Here is a 13,579-nt window from a genome sequence, read left to right as displayed (position 1 = left end):
CGATCCCCTCAGTTCCTACTCTGTCCAGCAGGTGGCCATGTGGAGGGCTGTGACTGGGCCCTTTAAGGATGGTAGGAGAATGGGAGAGAGAATCACTTAGCAAGAACTGCCTTCAGATTCCCAGGACCACTGGCTTATATTCATTTGGAGGGAATTTAAAGACTGCAGAGGGGCTGGGAAGGTGGCTCAGTGGTAAAGCACTTGCCTTGCATGCTTGAGGCCCTGGGTTCAATTCCTCAGCACCACATAAGAAAAAAGCCGGAAGTGGCGCTGTGGCTCAAGTGGTAGAGTGCTAGCCTTGAGCTGAAGAGCTGAGGGACAGCACCCATGCCCAGAGTTCAGGCCCCACGACCGGACCCAAAAAAAAAAAAAAAAAAAAAAAGACTGCAGAAAGGAGATTACCCTTGAGCACCTTCCTAAAGTAGAGGTAGAATCACATAGACAAAATGTACATTAAAATGAACAGGAAGCTGGGCTGGTGGCTTATGTCTATAATCTTAGCTACTCAGAAGGCTGAGATTTGAGGATCCCATTCAAAGCCATCCCAAGCAGGAAAGTCCATGCGACTTATCTTCAATTAACCACTAGAAAACTGGAAGTGGAGCTGTGGCTCAAAGTGGTACAGCACTAGCCTTGAGTAAAATAGCTTAGAGACAGCACCCAAGCCCTAGAGAAAAATAGGAAAAGCTTGGCTGTGAAAGTTGAACTTATTAGGCAAAAGGATATTTATTTCTTAGAGCTATCCATGGTAGTGTATACTTGTAGACCCAGCATTGAGGAGGCTGAGATAGTAAAATTGGAAGTTAGAAGCCACCTTGGGGTACATAGATGCTATCACAAAAAAATAATAACGGTAATTTTTTTCTTGATCACCTAGATTGAGTTACTCCCCACTGAAGGATTCCTTCTGCCCATAGATAGGTTCTCATTAAGAAGTCTAAACTGGCTTTGAACTCCTGCCTCTACCTCCTAAGTTATGGGATTAAAGTGGTCCTAAGTTGTTTTCGTTTTTTAGCTAAGTGATTCTTCCTCCTACCCGACATGGAATCCAGACACTTTTAGGGAGTGTGTTCTCAAGGGATGTAATTGCCTTGAGAAATTGACCCAGTTTTCAAATGTATTGTTTGCTGCGTTTGAACGTTAGGAAGATAATTTGGGTGGAGGAACAAATTATTGTCTGGGCTTGTTGATGCTGTGACAGATCTCCAGGTGTGGGGAGGTGAGGTGATAGCCAAACACGAACTTCAAGATGGACTTGGATCAGGCAGGGATCCGTTTGTAATCTTTGCCTTGGGTTAACAGGAATGTGAAGTATGGTGCAGGCTGCTCAAACAAGGCTAGCCCTTTGTCACCTTGATTACGTGTGTAGAAAAAAAGCTTTGTCTTACTAAGATACAAAGGACTTGTTTCTTCTTTTTCCAGAAACCAGAAAACTTATATTTCCTCAAGTAGTCAAAAGTACTATACTTTCCAATACCTAGAGACTTCTTCCTGCCTGGTTTTATTCTTCAAACCCTTTGTTGGAATCTTTTCATTTCTCTGTCTTGCTATTTGAATATTATATCATTAGCAAGCAAAACCAACAAGGGTGTTGTAGCTTTGTATGGCATGACTCAGTTGCTGAGAATCTGATGTGTCTTCACACCTATATTTTTCAGCTTTTAGGAAAATGCTTTCTTGTAATTTAATAGATTCATTTGATTTTTAGTAGCAGGCCAAATTAAGATTAGAATGTTTAAAAAATTCAGTGTCCTAAAATTTGGTTTACTGCTCCTAATTTTGTTACTGCTTTTGTTTCATTGTGAGTAAGCTGGAAAAAAAAGTTATTCTCTTTAATTTTATTGGATTTATAAACATACGGATTGGACAAAAAAATCTAGAAATTCCAAAAGTATTTATATAATTATGATCCTAATCCTTGTTATTATATCTGTAGTAATAGGAAACAATACTATGATTCTAGATATCAGAAATGCATTTTATAAACAACAATGGTGGCTGTATTTGGAATTTTTGTAATAGAAGGAATGACTGGAAACATGAGGGCCGAGCTCTTACCCAGCATCTACCATCCCACACAGCAAGATCTAGATCTTTCTTCAGGCGGGTGACCTCATAGCACTGAACTTTTTTACAGCCAGTTGAAGAGACTACTTCATTAGTCATAAGTGAGAATGACAAGTGAGAATGGAGTAGGACAGGCTGTGGGATTAGACCCAGGACCAATTTCTCACGGGCTGGTAACAAGTTTCCTTCTGTTCCTGCCACATGCCTGCTATGCCTATCCTGAACTGCTGGGACTTTTGAAAAACAATCATAGATCTGTTTCCTAGCTTGGTCCAGGTTGCTTTAAACTTTTATGAACAATTGGAGTGCCATAGAACCCCTGAGCAATGCTAACATCACTGAAACATAGGTGTAGAGTCAGAAGATCAGGACATGCCAGGCATCAGTGATTCACACCTGTAATCCCAGCTGCTCAGGAGGCTGAGTTCTGAGGATCAAGGTTCAAAGTCAACCTGGGCAGGAATGTTTGTGTGACTCTTATCTCCAGTTAACCACCCGAAAGCCGGATGTGGAGCTGTGGCTCAATTGGTAGAGCACTAGCCTTGAGCACAAAAGCTGAGGAGTAATGTCCAGGCCTGAATCCAAGCCCCATGACTGGCCCACACAAAGATCAGGATAGGGTTAGCAGATGGTGTGACCATAAGGTGTTGCCTAACCATCAAGGTGACACACAACTACAAGTTAAGGCAGGAGGATTTTGGGTGCAGGGACAGCCTAGACCACATGGTGAGTTTGAAGCTAGCCCCCTGTCTCAAGAAAAAAAAAAGTGACAAAGAGCTTTATATTAGAGCAACGAGAAGTCTCTGGTGTCTGCTCTGTTTCTTATGCTTGAACCACTTTTCAGCTGAAATCTGATTGACTAGTCCTTCACCTCCTAATTGGTGCTTCTATTTTACCTTGGGCTGAGTTGTCGTTGGGTGATGGAGCTTGAACTCTGGGCCTGAGTGCTGTCCCTCAGCTCTTCAGCTCAAGGCTAGCTCTCTAGCACTTGGGCTATAACGCCACTTCCGGTTTTCTGGTGGTTTATTGGAGATAAGAGTCTCACGGACTTTCCTGCCCAGGCTGGCTTTGAACCTCGATCCTCAGATCTCAGCCTCTTGAGTAGCTAGGATTACAGGCATGAGCTACCAGCGCCTGACTTCAGTGAGCTTTGTATGAATGATTCTCTCCCAAATACTTTGGATGTATAGGCAAAGACAGGCCTTGGTGTTCTTTTGAAGAAACTGTAACCCAGTGTGGTTATCAAGGAAATCCATGAATAAATCAGGCCCTACTGAAAAATAGAACAAAAAGGGCTGGAAATGTAACTCAAATGACAGAGTGCCTGTCTAGCAAGCATTAGGCCCTGAATTCAACCCTAGTACTGCCATTTTTTTTTTTTTTTAAATATTAGGAAGTAGTGCTATGGTTCAAGTGTAAAGCACTAGTCTTGATCTCAGGGACAGTACCAGGCCCTGAGTTCAATCCCCACAACTGGGGGGAAATTTATATATATAACCAGGCTCCGGTGGCTCATGGCTGCAATCCTAGCTACTCGGGAGGCTGAGTCTGAAGGTTATGGTTTGAAGCCAGCCCAGGCAGAAAAGTCTGTGAGACTTTTTTTTTTCTTTTTGGGTCCGGATGTGGGGCCTGATCTCTGGGCCTGGGCGCTGTCCCTCAGCTCTTCAGCTCAAGGCTAGCACTCTACCACTTGAGCCACAGCGCCACTTCCGGCTTTCTTTTTCTTTTTGCTTATGTGTTGCTGAAGAATCGAACCCAGGGCCTCGGGCATGCAAGGCAAGCACTCTACCACTGAGCCACCTTCCCAGCCCCAGTTTGTGAGACTCTTATCTCCAAATAAACATCAGAAAACTGGAATTTGGCACTGTGGCTCAAAGCGGTAGAGCACTAGTCTTGAGTGAAAAGATCCCAGATAGTGCCCGGGTCCTGAGTCCAAGCTCCATTAAAAAAAAAAAAGATTAACGATCATGATAAATAATTAACCTCTATAATAGAGGATAAAAATTAAGAGAAATATGCCTTGCATGCATGAGGCCCTGGGTTCAATTCCTCAGCACCATATAAGCAGAAAAAGCCAGAAGTGGCGCTGTGGCTCAAGTGGTAGAGTGCTAGCCTTGAGCTGAAGAGCTGAGGCACAGCGCCCAGGCCCAGAGTTCAGGCCCTGTGACTGGAAAAAAAAAATAGAAATACAGCCAGGTGCCAGTGGCTCATGCCTGTAATTCTAGTTACTCAGGAGGCTGACATCTGAGGATCTCAGTTCAAAGCCAGCCTGGGCAGGAAAGTCCGTGAGTCTCTTGGAGATAAACATCTGACAGATTTTCCTGCCAGCTGGCTTTGAACCTCAGCATCCTGAATAGCTAGGATTAAGAGCCGCAAGTACCAGTTTTTGTAATGCTAGGGATCACACCAAGGGCCTTGAAAATTGGACACAAGTGTTCTACCAGTGAACCCTATCTCCAGCTCTACATTAAAGAATGTGCCTGGGCTGGGGATGTGGCTTAGTGGTAGAGTGCTTACCTGGTGTGTGTGAAGCCCTGGGGTTCAATTCCTCAGTACTACATCAACAGAAAAAGCACTGTGGCTGAAGTGGTAGAGTGCTAGCCTTGAGCAAAAGTAGCTCAGGGATAGTGCCCAGGCCTTGAGTTCAAGCTCCAGGACTAGCTGGGGGAAAAAAATGTGTCTTAAATCACAAGCCAGTGACTCATAATCCTAGCTACTTAGGAGCCTGAGATCTGAGAATCACAGCTCAGGCAGACAGATCTGAAAGACTCATATCTCCAATTAACAAGCAAAAAGCCAAAATCATGGCTCAAATGGCAGAGTACCAGGAAGAGGCCTAGAGTTTAAGCCCCAGTACTACATTTGTGTATTTACTGACAACCTCAAGCACTCTGTAATGAAGGTCCAGGGTGTGACTGAGTGGTTCAGCCTGTGCAAGGTGTTTAGTTTTTCCCCAGCATTGCAATAATGAAAGGTAATGGTAGGAAAAAAAACTCTTGTATATAAATTCCTTGAAATAAACAGAGCAGAGCATTCACAGCCTAAAGCCTTGTTCCACAATAGGAGCTTTTATGAAACTAAAATTAACTTCCTCACCAAAGGTGTCAATTTTGACTTTTATACTTTTCACAGTCACCAAGTGGAAAAGCACGGGAGTACAATGCAGAGAAAATGAATTTGAGGGTCTGGGAAGGTGGCTTAGTGGTAGAGCGCTTGCCTCACATTTATAAGGCCCTGGGTTCGATTCCTCCACACCATATATGCAGAAAAAGCTGGAAGTGGCATTGTGGCTCAAGGGGTAGAGTGCTAGTCTTGAGCTGAAGAGCTGAGGGACAGCGCCCAGGCCCAGAGTTCAGGCCCCACAACTGACAAAAAAAAAAAAAAAAAAGGATTTGAAATGCCAAGAAAATTCACAGGTCTTAGGGTCTGGTAGGGTAGCAGTTAAATAGAAGACAAGAGATTGTGAGTCTTAATACCTGTTTGTGATCTTGGATAGCATAATGGCAATTGAAGACATGGGGGAAAAACAAATCTCTCTACCTTCCTGGAATGAAAGGATCCTTAAGAATAACACATAAGAGGCTGGGAAGGTGGCTCAGTGGTAGAGTGCTTGCCTTGCATGCTTGAGGCCCTAGGTTCGATTCCTTAGCACCACATAAGAAAAAAGCCGGAAGTGGCGATGTGGCTCAAGTGGTAGAGCGCTAGCCTTGAGCTAAAGAGCTGAGGGACAGCGCCCAGGCCCAGAGTTCAGGCCCCACAACTGGACCCCCCCCCCAAAAAAAAAAAATAACATGTAAGAGGGGCTGGGAATGGCTCAGTGGTAGAGTGCTTGCCTTGCATACATGAGGTTCGATTCCTTAGTACCACATAAGCATAAAAACTGGAAGTGGCGCTGTGGCTTAAGTGGTAGAGAGCTAGTCTTCAGTTAAGAGCTGAGGGACAGTGCCCAGGCCCAGAGTTCAGGCACCATGACCAACATCAACAAAAAAAAATAACACCTAAGAATCGCTGAAGTGCTCTGGACATCCTCCATTCATGGAAAATTGGTTGTATCTGATTATTAATCACTTCAAATACTGCCCTTATGATTGCTTGCTGTCTTGATCTTAGAAGTGCAAATGGAGATAGGCACTCAGGAGGCAGAGGAAGAAGGATTTCAAGTTTGAGGCCAGCCTGTGCTACACAATGTGACCAGAGCCAGCTACCTGTAACTACAGCTACTTAGGAGGCTGACATCTGAGCATTGCATTTCAAAGCCAGCCTAGGCAGGAAAATTCCTGTGAGACTCATCTCCAATTAATCACCAGAAAATTGGAAGTGGTGTTAGTCCCGAGTGAAAAAAGCTGAGTTCAAGCCCCAGAACTGGCAAAAAAAAAAAAAGAAAAAAAAAAAAAAGAGCTAATCTTGTTGTATGAATTTATATTAATAAAAATAAGGGCTCACACCTGTAATCCTAGCTACTCAGGAGGCTGAGATCTAAGAATCAAGGTTCAAAGTCACCTGGGCAGGAAAGTCTGTGAACTCATCTCAACCACTCAAAAACCAGAAGTTAGTACTATGGCTCAAAGTGGTAGAGAGCTAGCCTTGAGCAAAGAGCTCAGGGACAATACCCAGGCCCTTAGTTCAAGCCCTTAACTGACAGGAAAAAGAAAGAAGGAAAGAAAGAAAGAGAAAGGAAAGAAAGGAAGGGAGGAAGTTAGGAAGGAAGGAAGGAAAGAAGGAGAGAAAGAGCAGTTAGTGGTAGAGTGCTTGCATAGCATGCATGAAACTCTGGGTTTGATTTCTCAGTACCACAAAAAAACACTGAAGATGTGGCTCACGTGGTATAGTGCTAGCCTTGAGCAAAAGCAACTCAGGGACAGCACCCAGGCCCTGAGTTCAAGCCCATGACTAGCAAAAAAAAAAGGAAGGAGCCATGAGCTGGTGGCTCATGCCTGTAATCAATCCTCTGAGGATCGTGGTTCAAAGCTAGCCCGAGCAGGAGACCCTTATCTCCAATTAACCACCAGAAAATGAAAGTGGCACTGTGGCTCAAGTGGTAGAGCTCTAGCCTTGAGCTGAAGAGCTGAGGGACAGTGCCCAGACCCAGAGTTCAACCCCCACAACTGGCAAAAAAAAAAAAAAAAAAAAAAAACGGAAGGAAGGAAGAAAAAGAAAGGAAGGGGTTGGGGTGCATGTCAGTAGTAGTGGCTTATCATATGGAAGGCTCTGGGTTCAATATCTAGCTGTGTAAAAATAAATGGGGGAGAAATGATCTTTGGTGATAAGCCCCTGGGAGGGGTGGCTGTCCTGGTTTTGGGGTGGGGGTATTTGGTTGGGTCTGCTTCAGACATATGGTCTGCCTTGGCTCAGTCAGGACTAAGGTGCTCTCCTGCTGATCAGCCTTCCTTCCGGTCACTTACCAGAGCAGATGGAGTCTCTGTCACGAGGCCATGCAGTCCATGCCAGCACGGGGGCCCAAAGTGCTCAAGCAGCCAAGGGTCCAGGGAAGGCCCAGATGTACAAATGGGCTCTTCCTTACAGCTGACCTTGTACTGTGTCCTTCTTCATGGTTGGCATGGCCCTTAAGGGTTTTCTCCTAGCTTCTCAGCTGTGGAGGAAGCAAGATCTCAGCCCTGGAACCTGCCTTCCTCACCTCTGTCCCTCTTCCTTTTTTGTTTTTTTGGTTGGTCATGGGGCTTGAACTCAGGGTCTGGGTACTGTTGATGAGCTTTTTTGCTCAAGGCTAGCACTCTATCAGTTAGAGCCACAACACCACTTCTGATTTTCTGGTGGTTAATTGGAGATAAGTCTCACAAGTGTAGCTGTGAATGTGGCTTAGTGGTAGAGTGCTTGCCTAGTGTGCATGAAGCCTTGGGTTCAATTTCTCAGTACCACATAAACATAAAGTGGTGCTGTGGCTCAAGTGGTAGCTAGCTAGCTTTCAGCAAAACAAGCTCAAGGACAGTGCCCAGGCCCTGAGTTCAAGCCCCAGGACTGGCTAAATAAAATAAATAAATAAATAATAAAGGAAAGGGGATCAATAGGCAAACTGTGTGAGTGTTTGTTTGGCACTTAATATGGAGCAACTAATTTTTCTAGTCCTTCCCCTCTTCCTGCTATGGGGCTAAGTGGTTACTGCAGTCTTTTAAAAATTAAAAATAAAAATGTCCCTTGGGAGGCAGAGATGGGGGAGGGGGGTGTCCATTCAAGGGAGGATCCAGTTTTATGGTGGTTAATTGGAGACGAGTCTCAAGACTTTCCGGCCCCAGCTTTGAACCTGGATCTTCAGATCTCAGCCTCTTGAATTAGAATTACAGGTGTGAGCCACCATTGCCAGGCCAGATCATTATTCTTAGGGGTAAACTCAGCTGAATCCGTAGAGAAAAGTGAAGGATTTTATGGCTGCACCCCACACTGGCAATATGAGTACTGGATTCTGGGACATATGAACACCATCTGGCCTTGAAGCTTGTAAATTAGGGAAAGGCTGTGTTAGGTATTAAAACTGTGTGTGTGACTTAATCCTTAAGAATGGGGAGGAGGGCCCCACTGATAAATTTACTTTGTTAGGAATGTACTGCATTTCTAAAAGCATTCCCTCTTGCCTGTCCGGCCAGGCAGTAAGATTCTTTGAATAAAGGTCAGCAAGGGAGGTCACCCTCCTGATTATTCTCTTCCAGAGGGGTGGGGTGGGATAGAGGAGGACGCCTGGGATTCTTCCACCACCCGTGAGTCCTTGCAACATCCGGGGTTCTCCTGACAGCTGCCGACGTCGGCCTGGAGCTGCCAACCTTCTGGGGTTGCCATGGTCCATGGGAGTGAAATGCTGGCTCAGCGCGGCCGGGCAGGCGGCGGCGGCGGCCCCTCCAGCCCCTCTGAAAAGCTTTCACAGCAGATCCAAGGGCGGGAGGGGCAAAGACGGGACGGGAAGCTGGGCTTCGGTCCAAGACACTGGGGAGAATAAAGGCGGCTTTTCTCAAACTCACGGTGCCAGATTGTTCCAAAGGAGTGTTGGACCCTGGCGGTGGTGGCTCTTCCCCTCCAGAGGAGCTGAACCTGCTGTGCAAGGAACCTTCCCACTTGTTTCAAACTGTTTTCTCTCCTCGGCCTGGAGGGAAGGGGAGAGCCCCCCCCCCGCCTCCCCGGCCCCCTCGCCTCCCGGAGGCTTCGATCCGATTGGAAAGAGGGCCACGGGGAGGGGGCCACGGGAAGGGGCGCGCGTGCGTGTGGTGGCGGGGAGGTGACTTGCAAAATTCCAGGGACACTTGGCCGAAGCCGGAGAACCAACCGAAATGACGAGGCGCCGTCGCACGTGGGCTCTCCATCCCGGGCTCGTGCGGGTTTGGGGTACGCTGGAGATCGGGCTCGCCGAGGAAGGTGGTGGCGAGTGGTGGGCACAGACAAAGGGGCGGCGACCGCGGCGGTCGGGGTCGCGGGAGGCGTGGCCACGAGAGGGAAGGCGTGGCCACGGAGGGGGCGTGGCCAAAGGCGGCGGCGCCTGCGTCACGTCACCCCCCCCTCCACTTCCTCCCCGAGACGAAGCGGCGGGAGGCGGGAGGAGGAGGAGGAGGAGGCGGGAAGAGGCGGCGGCGGCGCTGCTGCAGTGAGGCAGGTGGCGACGACCCGTGGCGTCCGCGTCCGAGGCGGTGAGCTGGGGGCGCGAGGGCCTCTCCCCTTCCTCACCTTTCCATGTCCTCAGCCGGCCCGGGGGTGTCGGGAGTGTGTGTATCTGCGTGTCTGTGTGTGGAACCGAACCCCGCGTGCCGGCCCCCCTCTGAGGGAGCCCGGGAGCCCCGGAACCCGCGGCAGCCGGCCCCGAAGCCTCAGCCCCCGGGGTGAGCCGGCCGGGCGGGCGCCGCGTCGGTCCTGTCAGCGCCTGCCCGGGCCTTGGCGTCCTTCCGCCCGCCTCAAGATGGAGCGTGGATCCTCGCCCCGCGCCGCCCGGGCGCCGCGCCCGCATCCTCGCCCTCTCCTCCGCCTTCCCGGCCGCGGCGGGGGGAATCGCGGCTGGCGGGATCCCCGTCTTCCCTCGGGCCTTCGTCCGGCCCGACCTGTTGCCCCCCGGGCGCCGCCGCGGCCGCGCTGCCCGAGCCCCGGGCCGCGAGCCGGAATGGAGGGCGTCTTCGCCGGTGCCGCCCCAGCTCGGCCCGGCCCGGCGCCCCGGCGCCCCAGCGCCCCAGCTTTTGTTTTCCTCCCGGGCCGAGCTCTGATTGCCAGAGAAGGTGGAAGGTCGGCGATCGGGGGGCGGGGGGAAGCCGGTTTCGGAAATCACCGCTGCCCGGTAACCCGAACCTTCTCCCTCGCCGGGGCCCGGGCTCGGGAAGACAGATGACACTTGTTCCAGGCACAAGCTTCCTGCCTCCGAATTTGAAGGTCTTTCTTGCTCTGCAAGAAATCTGGGTTTCGATTCGTGGGGTGGGGGCTTAGCCCCCCCCAAATCCGGAGGTCCCAGTGGGTGGGAGCCGGGCGAGCGCCACCCCTCCCTCCCCGGGGCCCCACCTCTAATGACACGTTAGGTCGGGGATCCATATGGATAGCTGTTTTTAGAATAAAAAAAAAATTGGGCGCCAATGACTGCTTTTATAAAGGAGGGTGGGGAAGATTCTGTATCCCCCCCCCCCCGTGTGTGTGTGTGTGTGTGTGTGTGTGTGTGTGTGTGTGTGAGTGTGTGAGTGTGATTCAGCAGCCTGGCCTCCTCCTTCCTCTTCTAGGTTAGGACTGTGTCTGACTGGTTGGATCGCTCTTTTAGGTATCTGTGCTGCGGCTTCCTATTGCTTTTATAGTTATTATTCTGGGATTTTATTATTATTACTACTGTTACCAGTGTGCCTCAGGATCGGGGGAGCGGTGTATTTGGCTTCCGGGTTTAATGATAACCTTTTGCAAGATTTCTCAAGTATGTTGGCTCTTCAGCCTTGGGGCAAATTTTTTTGTTACTGTTGTTGTTCTTGAAAATAATAATACTGAACGTTTATTGAGGGCTTCTTATGGCTAGGTTGTGGGCAGGTGTTGTATGCTTTTTATCTCATTTAATCAGCTGTCCAACCTGAAGGCAGTACTGTCATTATCCCATTTTACAGAGAGGGCAGAGAAAGGTCAAATAACTTGAGACTCATGCTAACAATAAATGGTGTCAGGATTTGTACCTAGGTCCTCTGACTCTGGATGCCGGTTTTTGTTACTAGGGTGAATCTCTGGCTAAGACTGAGGCTGACTCAGTCTTAGCAAAGAGGTGATTGCTTGGGTGAGGGCTTTTGCTCTTTTATTTATTTATTTATTTATTTATTTGGTTCAGAGAAAGTGGGTAAGCACAGCTTAGGCCTCCCACTGGGTTTCATTCGATGGCTGAGTAGGTGTCTGTGTGAAGATGAGGATTTTATGTACTTCTCTACTCTTTGAGCCATTGCTTGAGCACAAGAAACCAGTCTGGTTCTTGTCCTTAATGAGTTTAGAATTTGCTGCCCATCTTTTTTTTATCTTCTTTTCCTCCCATTTTAACTAGTATCTAGAGCCCTGTTTGTCATGACCCATAATGGGTGTGAACTAACTCAGTCAAGTTTGACTCTTAAATTTTTCTTTTGTATTACTAGGGAAGACCGCAGGGCCCTGGGCATGTTAGGCAAGCTTTCAACCACTGAGCTACATCTCGAATTACTCTTGCTTTCTGCTGGGTTTCAGAACCTGGTAGGTGATATATAGGAGATGAATTGGGCCTTTTACTGCCTTTGCAAAGGTGGGCTTCTCGTATTTGTCCCATAGTGGTCACATGTTGTTCATTATTATGACAGGTGGATTTGTGGTCTTCCTTGAATGTATCAAGGGCAGGGGCCTCATCTTTTGCTTATATAGGGTCTTCTATAAAATTCCTGTGGAGTTGTATGCATGCTTCTAATTTTGTTAATTGAAAATATGAGATCCATAAATTTCAAAACTAGTTTTTTGTTTTTTTGTTTTTCCCCTGGGGCATGAACTCAGAGCCTGGGTTCTGTCACTGAAATCTCTTTGTGCTCAGGTTAGGACTCTACCACTCATGCCATAGCACCAATTCAGGCTTTTTCTGTTTATGTGGAATGGAACCCAGGGCTTCATGCACGCTAGGCAAGCACTCTACTACTAAGCCACATTCCCAGCCTTCAAAACTGGTTTTATAGAAGTCAAAGCTAAAGAAAAAAACAAAAGCTAGTGTAGTATAGACATAGGAAAATATTTAATATTTAACATTAAAAAAAAAAAAACCTTTGGCTGGGCGCCCACCTGCTCACACCTGTAATCCTAGCTACTCAGGAGACTGAGATCTGGATGGCTATTCAAAGCTAGCCTGAGCAGGAAAGTCCATGAGATTCTTATCTCCAATTAACCACCAGAAAACCGGGAGTGGTGCTGTGGCTCAGATGGCAGAGCCCTTGCCTTGAGCTGAAGAGCTCAGGGACAGTTCCCCTGGCCCAGAGTTCAAGCCCTACAACAACCTTTTTTTTTTTTTTTTGGGTCTGGTCGTGGGGCCTGAACTCTGGGCCTGGACGCTGTCCCTCAGCTCTTCAGCTCAAGGCTAGCACTCTACCACTTGAGCCATAGCGCCACTTCCGGCTTTTTTTTTCTGCTTATGTGGTGCTGAGGAATCGAACCCAGGGCCTCATGCGTGCGAGGCAAGCACTCTACCACTGAGCTAACTTCCCAGGCCCAAACAACCTTTTTGTCAGCCAGTTGTAGTGCATTCCTGTAGTTTCAGCACGTGGGAAGCTGATTCAGGAGAATCATTTGAGCCCAGGAACTCAAGTCCAGTCTGGGCGACTTAGCAAAATCAAGTCTCAAAAAGATCAGAAGCAGTGCAGTACTATAGGCTCATGCCTATAACTACTCAAAAGGCTGAGATCTAAGGATCAGGATGCAAAGTCAGCCTGGGCAGGAAAGGCCATGGATTCTTAACTTCCAATTAAGCACCAAAAAGCTGGAAGTGGAGCTGTGGGCTAAGTGGTGGAGTGCTAACCTTGAGCAGAAGAGCTAAGGGACAGTGCCTAGGTCCTGAGTTCAAGCACCAGGATTGGCAATAAATAAACAAATAAGAAACAACCAATAAACCCTTTGTTTATGTACTGTTAACTAAACTGAGACTTTTCACCTTACATATTTTTTGGGGGGTTGATCATGGGGCTTGAAATCAGGGCCTGGGTACTGTCTCTGAGCTCTTCTGCTCAAGACTAGTGCTCTACCACTTTGAGCCACAGTTCTACTTGGGGTTTTCTGGTGGTTAATTGGACATAAGAGTCTCTCAGACTTTCCTGCCTGGGCTGGCTTAGAATGGCCTCTTGAGTAGCTAGGATTGCAAGTGAGTTACTGTTGTCCTGCTTGAGAATGTGACTTGGGTAGAGATAAAGGAAGTTAGAGAGGGTCGATCGTAGAGGGAAGTGCCTCATAGGAAGAAGGAAGCATATATAAGGTTCCTGAGGTAGAAAGCTTGAGAAGGGGCAGCTAAAAGATACAAAATGATTTTGATGCTATGTTACTTTTTTTTTCCAGATCAAACCTAGGATCT

At 47.8% G+C, this 13,579-nt stretch overlaps 1 protein-coding gene across 1 annotated transcript in view; it reads left to right on the top strand.

Moving 5' to 3' along the window:
• Nucleotides 1-9,617: 9,617 nt before the first annotated feature.
• Clip1 (CAP-Gly domain containing linker protein 1) overlaps nucleotides 9,618-13,579 on the top strand; it is a 58,927-nt gene continuing 54,965 nt past the window's right edge. The window contains exon 1 of the mRNA XM_070024785.1: nucleotides 9,618-9,695. The gene's annotated coding sequence lies outside the window, so the exon portion shown is untranslated. The remainder of the gene's footprint in view (nucleotides 9,696-13,579) is intronic.

Source organism: Dipodomys merriami, unplaced genomic scaffold (genome assembly GCF_024711535.1).
Source record: "Dipodomys merriami isolate MVZ:Mamm:240054 unplaced genomic scaffold, mDipMer1.0.p SCAF_163, whole genome shotgun sequence".
NCBI lineage: Eukaryota > Metazoa > Chordata > Mammalia > Rodentia > Heteromyidae > Dipodomys > Dipodomys merriami.
Note: the sequence above shows the minus strand (reverse complement) of the source record. Positions and strands in the feature narration are given on the sequence as shown.